This window comes from Alnus glutinosa, chromosome 2, assembly GCF_958979055.1.
Source record: "Alnus glutinosa chromosome 2, dhAlnGlut1.1, whole genome shotgun sequence".
NCBI classification, from domain to species: Eukaryota; Viridiplantae; Streptophyta; class Magnoliopsida; order Fagales; family Betulaceae; genus Alnus; species Alnus glutinosa.
In genome coordinates this window covers 13456101-13464642 of record NC_084887.1, presented here as the reverse complement: position 1 = coordinate 13464642, position 8542 = coordinate 13456101, and the positions used below count along the sequence as shown (strand labels likewise).

Here is an 8542-nt window from a genome sequence, read left to right as displayed (position 1 = left end):
GCAGGGGGGAAAAGAATGTCGTTTAAAACCTGTAGGGTACCTATTCGGACGCTCAACTTACCCGTCCGGACGGTCACTGCAAAATCAGCACTCGACAGAACCGCGCGCGTTCGGACGGTAACATAATCGTTCGGACGAGTGAGCTGCACCCGTCCTGACCCAAGAGGAGGACCATTCGAACGCTTCACACAAAAAATCTAAAATTGGAAGAAAAATTGCAGAAAAATATGTTTCCCTAAAAATAGTTTTAGAACACGCATATATAATCAACTGATAACACAGTCAAAAAGCATTTCAAAAATATGCAAAAAAATAATTGAGAGATAAGTATTCAATAACAACAAACTTCCTTGCAAATAGAACTAGCTTTTGAGAATAATGAAATAAGATTTCGAAATAACTAAGAGATGTGAGACCAGACCAATAGTTTAGACATCAACAAGACAAACAAAGATTGAACAGATAGGGTAAAGGAACTGTGCTCTGATACCAAATGATGTGAACCCTGTCAAGAATAACGAGACCCAACAACAAAAGGGAACCCAAGATCGTTCTATGGACAGATTCGAATGGAAGACCTCGAGCCGTTGTTTATGACAAACAAGAACCTCGGTATAAGGAAGACGCCACAAACGGTGGTGGAAACTCCGTTTGATAAGTCGAGATGAACACCACGGGAAATCCCGTTAAGTTCGCGTAGTTCTTCAAAGAACCAAAGAGAATAAACCTCACAAGTTTTATGAATAATCAATGTCTCCGTTTTCCATTGCTTATGCACCTATTTAAAGGGCTGAACATTACAAGAGAAAAAAAAAAAACCCTAACATAGAAAACCTAATTAAAGCCGAAAATGGATAAGGAAAGAAATCCTTACCTTCCTAAAACACACAAGACATATAAGGCAATAAAGGCTGGACGCCCACCCTCCTAATCAAAGCTAAAATAAATCACTACTTGCCAAAAAAAAAAGAGCTGAAATAGGAAAGAAGAGCTGGACGCCTAGAGTCATACAGAAGGAAACAAAAGACAACAGAAAAAGGAAAGAAAGTGGCGCCCAGAATAACCATGCGATCCGATCCTTCTATAATAGACCCAAAATATTTCTTGCCAATTCTTAGCCTTGACCGGATCCTTCTAAAACTTGAATCAAGGTGACGATTCTTTGTTGCCCACGTGGATCATGCTCAATGGGTCTCCACGAATTTGCTTGAGCCCATAACTCTTGGATGAGTTCGTTGAGTACATCCTTGAACTTCTTTGCTCGTGCTCTCGTAACCGGCCCAATTGGTACTTGAACGAGATCCTTTGAAGCGGTGCCTTGATCTCCATCACAATGTGCAGCGAGACACATATCATGAGCAGAAATACATCTAATACATAACAATTAATTACAACAAGAGTCATTTACAAGTCTATCTATTTAAGGCTTATTAAACAAACTACCCTAATTACATATTAAAATACATACTCAATAAATACATATGCCACATAAGACATGAGCCATAAATAAAAAACCAAAAATGCGGACTACCCATGAGTCCGTGACTTATGACTATCGCAATGTGCTCCAATCATAGGATCCCATACGCTAGGTGGACGAGTCAATATCTATATCTACAGAACCTGCAACGAAAGCATCAGTGTTACCTTGACGTCTGGACGATTGCAATTCTTCTCCACATCTTGCCTTATCAAGGATAGCGTCTAGACGTTGTAGACCTGACGTCCGGACGGTTACAGCTGTTTTCCCATATTTATGTCTGCGAAGGAAATCATTTTACTTGTAGAACACTGATTGGTGACCGAATGGGATTGCCACGTCGCACTTGAACGTTGGATTCTTATGGAACTCTGAAGAGCGTTCGGACATGTTGCCATGACGTCTGGACGTATGCAAACTTGAATTGTTCGAAGATTTTTGACACTGATGGGCGTTCAAATAGTATTACCACGTCGTCCGGAAAGATGTTGCTGACTGAAGAGTGTCCGGACTATAAACAGGGCCGTTCGGACAGAATCTTGGGATCCGACTTCTCTGAGTTGGAATCTGCACAAAATCTTCCTGGAATTTCTGAAATAGCCTTCTTCATGCTTGTGACATTGAACTTGTCAGAATACTTTTTTCATCTCTAGAGAAATAAACTCTGAATATATGAAGACTCTGAAACCAGCAACTTTATGAAACCAGCAACTTTACATGATAGTGATTTTGTCAAACAGAATGCAGCCGATTACAAACTAACATGGAGTGTATCAGATGAGGGCGGTTGGACCCTAGAAAGATAAGGTTTGACTTTTGACTAATCAAATAGTATTCTCTTTTTAGAAAATCCAGTGTTTTCAATATTATTTGTGAACATAACCTTATTAAGACAGCTTTCACACACGACACGCATGGCATAAGTTGAGTAAATTGTTTAAAATTTCATATATGCAAAAAAAATTTCAGCTCATAAATTACTTGACTCTCAATTATATGTTTGCATATTTTTTATTTGCTATTTAACTGTGATATTAGTTTTAAATACATGCTTATTCTGAAGGTAACATTAGAAAAAAATTTGGTCGTCTGTTTTTTTCTTATCTATTTTTAGCTTTTCTGTGTGGAGAGTCCGGACACGCTGATCAATGCATTAATCACCTTTGCCCATCCGAACAGGCATCTTGACCGTCCGAACGCACGACCTATGTAACGACCCGCTTTTTACAAAAAAACGTAAGTAATTATATCTGGATAATTACGTGTCATTAACCATTCAAAGACGATAAATCTGGCAGCAAAAAATACGAATATCTTTTTTTTTTCTTTACAACCATCAGGGACAACTCCCTTACAATACATTTAGAGCTTTAATTGACATCCACTAGAAATACATTAAAAGTCTTTCACACTAATTACAAAGAAACATGTGTCACACATGACACGAAAGCATACATGGAAACTTACTACATACAAGTAAATTCATAAACATGTTACATACAGAACAATACAAACATTTACAAGTACCAAGCACTAAAATCCTAACTACAATAGCTTTAAATCTCTTAAGCTAGCATTTAATCCATTCCATAATCTTCAGAACCTGCGCAAACATCTATGAGACAGTGGTTATAACCACAACCCCATAGTTCCATAAGTGAGCTGTCATTCAACATCATGATTTATGCGTTATTTAAGGAACAGAGATATGACATAATGTAGTGATAGTTTTATATGCAAAGTTTAACAGTTCAATTAAGTCATTGCACTCCTCTCATATAAGGGCCGTACCCCCGGTTAGCGTATTCGAGACGTTCGACGACGTGTCCCCTACATTACATTTTATTAGCATGGTTTCCGCACTAGCAGAGTACGTCCCACGTCACTCCACTAGCACTTTGAGAGACAGTAGCAATCAATATGAATTATTAGGTTTTCAGTTCCAGGCACTATTTCCATCCTGAACCTTTGGGAGATGTAGCGCCCAATATTAATAGGTTGATTATTAACAGTTTGAAATAATCAGTCACGCGCATCCAATTAAAATAAAACATAAACACAACACTATTGAAATCCAGTACTACCCTCAGTAAGTAATTTATACTTACAGCCCTTTTGTGCAGTCACAATTCATCATCTGCAACAAATACATATACATGTGCATACAAGGTCAATATCATTACTTTTAGAAACTCATGCCTAAACATGAACCTTAGTCACACATAATTGCATTTTCCACAAATCACACAACTGATCAAGATAACATTCAACCTAGGTTTCAATTAGCATTTGAGTATAATCTAAAACCCCGAACTCAATTCCTAAAGCATGGATAAATCAGCCAACAAGAAACCTATGCATATTCTTAACAAGATATTAATATCACATCAACAATTTAAAAGCCATTATAATAATATCCAATTAGTAAAATCAATGGCCTAGAATAATATGCAATTCTAGAACGTCTCAAGTACATCATCACATATTAATTACTAACAATTAAGCATAATCCATAACATTGATAGAGTATAATAATTATCTAACTTCATTTAAAAACATATTGATTTATCATCAATAATCAAACTAAACTAACATATTCAACGTGTTCTTAATTTAGTTATTGAGACTACATAATTTATATAATCTTTATTAAAACCCTTTTTCTGCATAATTCACAGAAGTCATATATCCAAAACATCACTCAATATAGTAAACCATATTTCTAGACTCTCAAGTTAAATAATATCTATTAATTTAAACAAATCAACTTAAACTCTAGAGATATCATAATTGAAATAGAAACATATTCCAACACAAGCTTAATCACCAATTCTCAAGACGAACATCCATTAAAGCACCCCCCTTTAAAAACGTTCGGTCATTAACTTTTAAAATTACTTTAATAATTTGAACCAAACCACTAACGATCCTCAAATCATCAACACTGCATATTGACCAATACCTAAAATCACAACCAATCAAGAATCCTAAATAATATTATTTTGAACTTAGAAACTCTATAGGGGAATAGCACTTAACCGGCCAAAACACCCATTCGGTCCAGCCTCTAGTCCAAAACAGTGAACACCAAAAAAACCATTCATGGCTAAACATCACCAATATACACATATCTAGAACACTACTTGGCTAAACTCATCAAATCTCCCATAGCCAACATACAACCAATTGAATCCCAAATCAGTACATATATACATAGTCACAACAAAGGAAATTCTTGCCAAATACAAGCAATAGGAATCCAAATTCCCAAATCATCAATCAATCCTAGAATTTAACATAATCTGAAACAGGGACCCAAAACTACAATAATTTCCTCAAATCAGCCAACAACAGTGAACCCATCAAATACCCAATCGGCCAACAGTCCAGAAAACACCCAAATGGTCACTGCCAACACACAACCGACCATAACAGAGAACAACCCTAAACCATTCGGCCATCAACACCCCAAAACAGAAAATCACAAATCAAAATACCCATTTGATTATTCCAAATCTAAACAGAGAATTTCAATCCAAAATAATCCATCATTAATCAATAAAAATCCCCCAAAATCATCAAACCCTAATTCAACAATAATCAAATCAATCCACAAAATTATAGGATTTATATACCTTAGGGATTTTCCTCAACAAATCCACCGGAAAACGCCACTGGTAGTCGCCGGAGATTCGCCGGAAAACACCCATAGAGAACCGGGTCTCCTATCGGGTTCAGCGGGTCGCGGTTCACGGGTTCTGGGTCATGGGTCTTCGAGGTTCGGCCGGAACAACACCTGGCCCGCCGGAAATTGCATCTCAGGCTGCCAGATCGTCTCTGGTTCGGTGGGTCGTTCGGGTTTCACACAAACGGTTCACGGGTTCTCTCTCTCGGGTCTAGCGGGTTGCGGGTCACGGCCTCGCCGGAATCGCCACTGGAACCGCCGGATTTTGGTTCTGGCCACCGTCCACAGAGGATCGGGTCCTCTAGGTTCCGGGTTCAGCTCCCTCTCTCCCGATCTCTGACTCTCCCTCTCCCGATCTCTCGGTCTCATCTCTGTCTTTCTCTGTTTCTCTCCTCTCAATCTCTCGATGTCACTCTCTCTCTCGGTGGGTCTGGCGAGAAGAAAAACAGAAGAAGAAATGAAGAAAGAAGAAATGGAAAGATGAGAAGAGAGGTGCGTCAGATTTTCAGAGGCAGTAGGTTTATTTTATAAAAATATAAGATAATCATTTAGTTTAGTAAATATCTTTTATAAAAGTATCTCCAATAAAATATCTCTGGTAAAAACATTTTCTGTAAAAATATCTTGAGAAAGATCTGTGAATATTTTTACATTGGGTATTTACTAATATGTATAATTCATTAAGATTATAATCTAAGTCTGTTTCGAGTCTAGTTCGTTTCATTGGCAATATTATTATCTCAATAATATTTTAAAACTATAAATATATACCAAATATATATTGCACAATAATATTACACGCAGTGAATATTACACATTAATATTATTTATCAATATTATTATGCCAATTAGTCCACTGAATAATTCGGTCAGTCTATTAAATAGCCCTGTAATATTATTAAACTTTATCAGAGTTTAATAATATTATTCTTTATTTATAAAATCATGATTTATAAATAATAAGACCAATGAATATTTATTTTCATAAATATCCATATATTCCTCATTATTTATTGGGGATTCAAATACCGTGTTTAAAGCCACGTATTTTATTAACTGATGGATGTGAATATTGTTTCCAACAATATTAAGCCGTTCGAGCGTCGAGTCTTGAGAATCGAATGTCAATTTTAGACTCGTCTATTTTCTTCAGTCTTAGATTCTAATTTAAGACATTTATTTTATTTCTTAAAATCTGGGGCGCTACAACCTAGGTTTATAAAACCCATCACTTTCTCTCCTGGCCGTCGCATCCTTCATTTTTTCTCTTGAAATTTTTGTTTCTCTCTCGAGTTCTCTCGGTTTCTCTCAAGAATTTGGGTGCTTTTTGGCTTCTTGTGCTTTATCTCATATCTTTTCTCCTTATTCCAAGTACATCCTTCTCTCCCTTTGATTATTTTTATTATTTTCTAGAACATATATAGTTTTGGATACTGGAATATGCTGACATTTTGCCTAAGATAATTGCTTGCGAGGTTGGAAATTTGTTTTGGCATATATATATGCATGCATGCATGCAATTGATATCTTTTTCTTGTCCTATATTAGTTTTGCATGTGCAATTATTATTAGACTAGATTATTTCTGCATGTTTATGCTAGTAGTTTGGATCATTGGTGCATATTTTGGGAATATGTTGATGTGAACCCCGTCAAGAATAACGAGACCCAACAACGAAAGGGAACTCAAGATCGCTCTATGGACAGATTCGAATGGAAGACCTCGACCCGTTGTTTATGACAAACAAGAACCTCGGTATAAGGAAGACGCCACAAACGGTGGTGGAAACTCCGTTTGATAAGTCGAGATGAACGCCACGGGAAATCCTGATAAGTTCGCGTAGTTCTTCAAAGAACCAAAGAAATAAACCTCACAAGTTTTATGAATAATCAATGTCTCTTTTTCCATTGCTTATGCACCTATTTAAAGGGCTGAACATTACAAGGAAAAAAACCTAACATAGAAAACCTAATTAAAGCCGAAAATGGGTAAGGAAAGAAATCCTTACCTTCCTAAAACACACAAGACATATAAGGCAATAAAGGCTGGACGCCCACCCTCCTAATCAAAGCTAAAATAAATCCCTACTTGCCTAAAAAAAAAGACGCTAAAATAGGAAAGAAGAGCTGGACGCCTAGAGTCATATAGAAGGAAACAAAAGACAACATAAAAGGAAAGAAAGTGGCGCCTAGAATAGCCATGCAATACGATCCTTCTAGAATAGACCCAAAATATTTCTTGCCAATTCTTAGCCTTGACCGGATCCTTCTAAAACTTGAATCAAGGTTACAATTCTTTGTTGCCCACGTGGATCATGCTCATTGGGCCTCCACGAATTTGCTTGAGCCCATAACTCTTGAATGAGTCCGTTGAGTACATCATTGAACTTCTTTGCTCGTACTCTCGTAACCGGCCCAATTGGTACTTAAACAAGATCCTTCGAAGCGGTGCCTTGATCTCCATCATATTTATCCATATTTATCAATTTGACCATCTTATCAAAAAAAAATCTCTCATAAGCAAAGAGTCAGAGAGAAAAAAAAAATGTACCTTATGGGAGCTATGAATAGTGCACAAAAATTATCGCATAGGAAGAGTAACTATCTAGCATTAAGATGAACATGAAAACTTAGCAAATATCAGACATAAGCTGTGAATCATATATAAGTATAGTCAATCAATACATAATGAATTGAGATATCAGGCAAAAATACATACAATATATGTAAAGTTATCAAAAGGAAAAAAATAAATTTCTACATCTTATCCTCCAAATTTTTTTTTTTAAAAAAAAAACTAAAAAAAACTAAAAACATGCTTCAAAGGTAAAGAAACAAAACTAAACATAGCATGAGTGGTAAGATCAAACTTATATCCTCAAGGAGAAAGGATCAAGATTTCCAGTATAGAAAAGCAGCCGCCCAACATGCTTTTTCTGTCATCCCCAAATTCTACCTGCAGAATTTTCTCAAGAATAACAAGAGAAATAGGAGGAAAAATAATAATGGTTCCGAGATTGCTAGGCAAGCAGAAATATGTCAGAAAAAAATGCATTGCAATCAAACCTGATGCTCTAGGATTAGGAACAAAATCTTAGGCATGTGTACCTTCACCATCTAGATGAGTCCATTCACCCCTATCCTTTCTAACCCATGCCTGCGTTCCCTGTGGTGGTTGTTGATAGAACTTCATCTAGTGATCCATCCATCGTATCATACTCTGCATCCATATAGGCAGCTCCCAATAGAATTGATCATCCTCAAGCTTCTACAGCTTATTTCATGTAGTTCCTTGATTTGTTTTTCTTGGGTTTGCCATTCTGATTGGCAAGAACAAATCATTGTTGATGCTGCTGATGCTAAGGAGCCTGATGTCGT

General features: G+C 36.6%; 1 long non-coding RNA gene across 2 annotated transcripts; it reads right to left on the bottom strand.

Annotated features, from left to right (window-relative positions):
• Nucleotides 1–2772: 2772 nt before the first annotated feature.
• LOC133861051 (uncharacterized) lies at nt 2773–5672 on the bottom strand. Of its 2 annotated transcripts, XR_009898952.1 has the most exons (3): nt 5116–5672; nt 3589–3617; nt 2773–3095 (listed from the first exon to the last, which is right to left on the bottom strand). It is a non-coding gene; the product is annotated as an uncharacterized LOC133861051 (long non-coding RNA). The 2 variants fall into 2 exon arrangements; XR_009898951.1 differs by lacking the exon at nt 3589–3617.
• Nucleotides 5673–8542: the final 2870 nt, after the last annotated feature.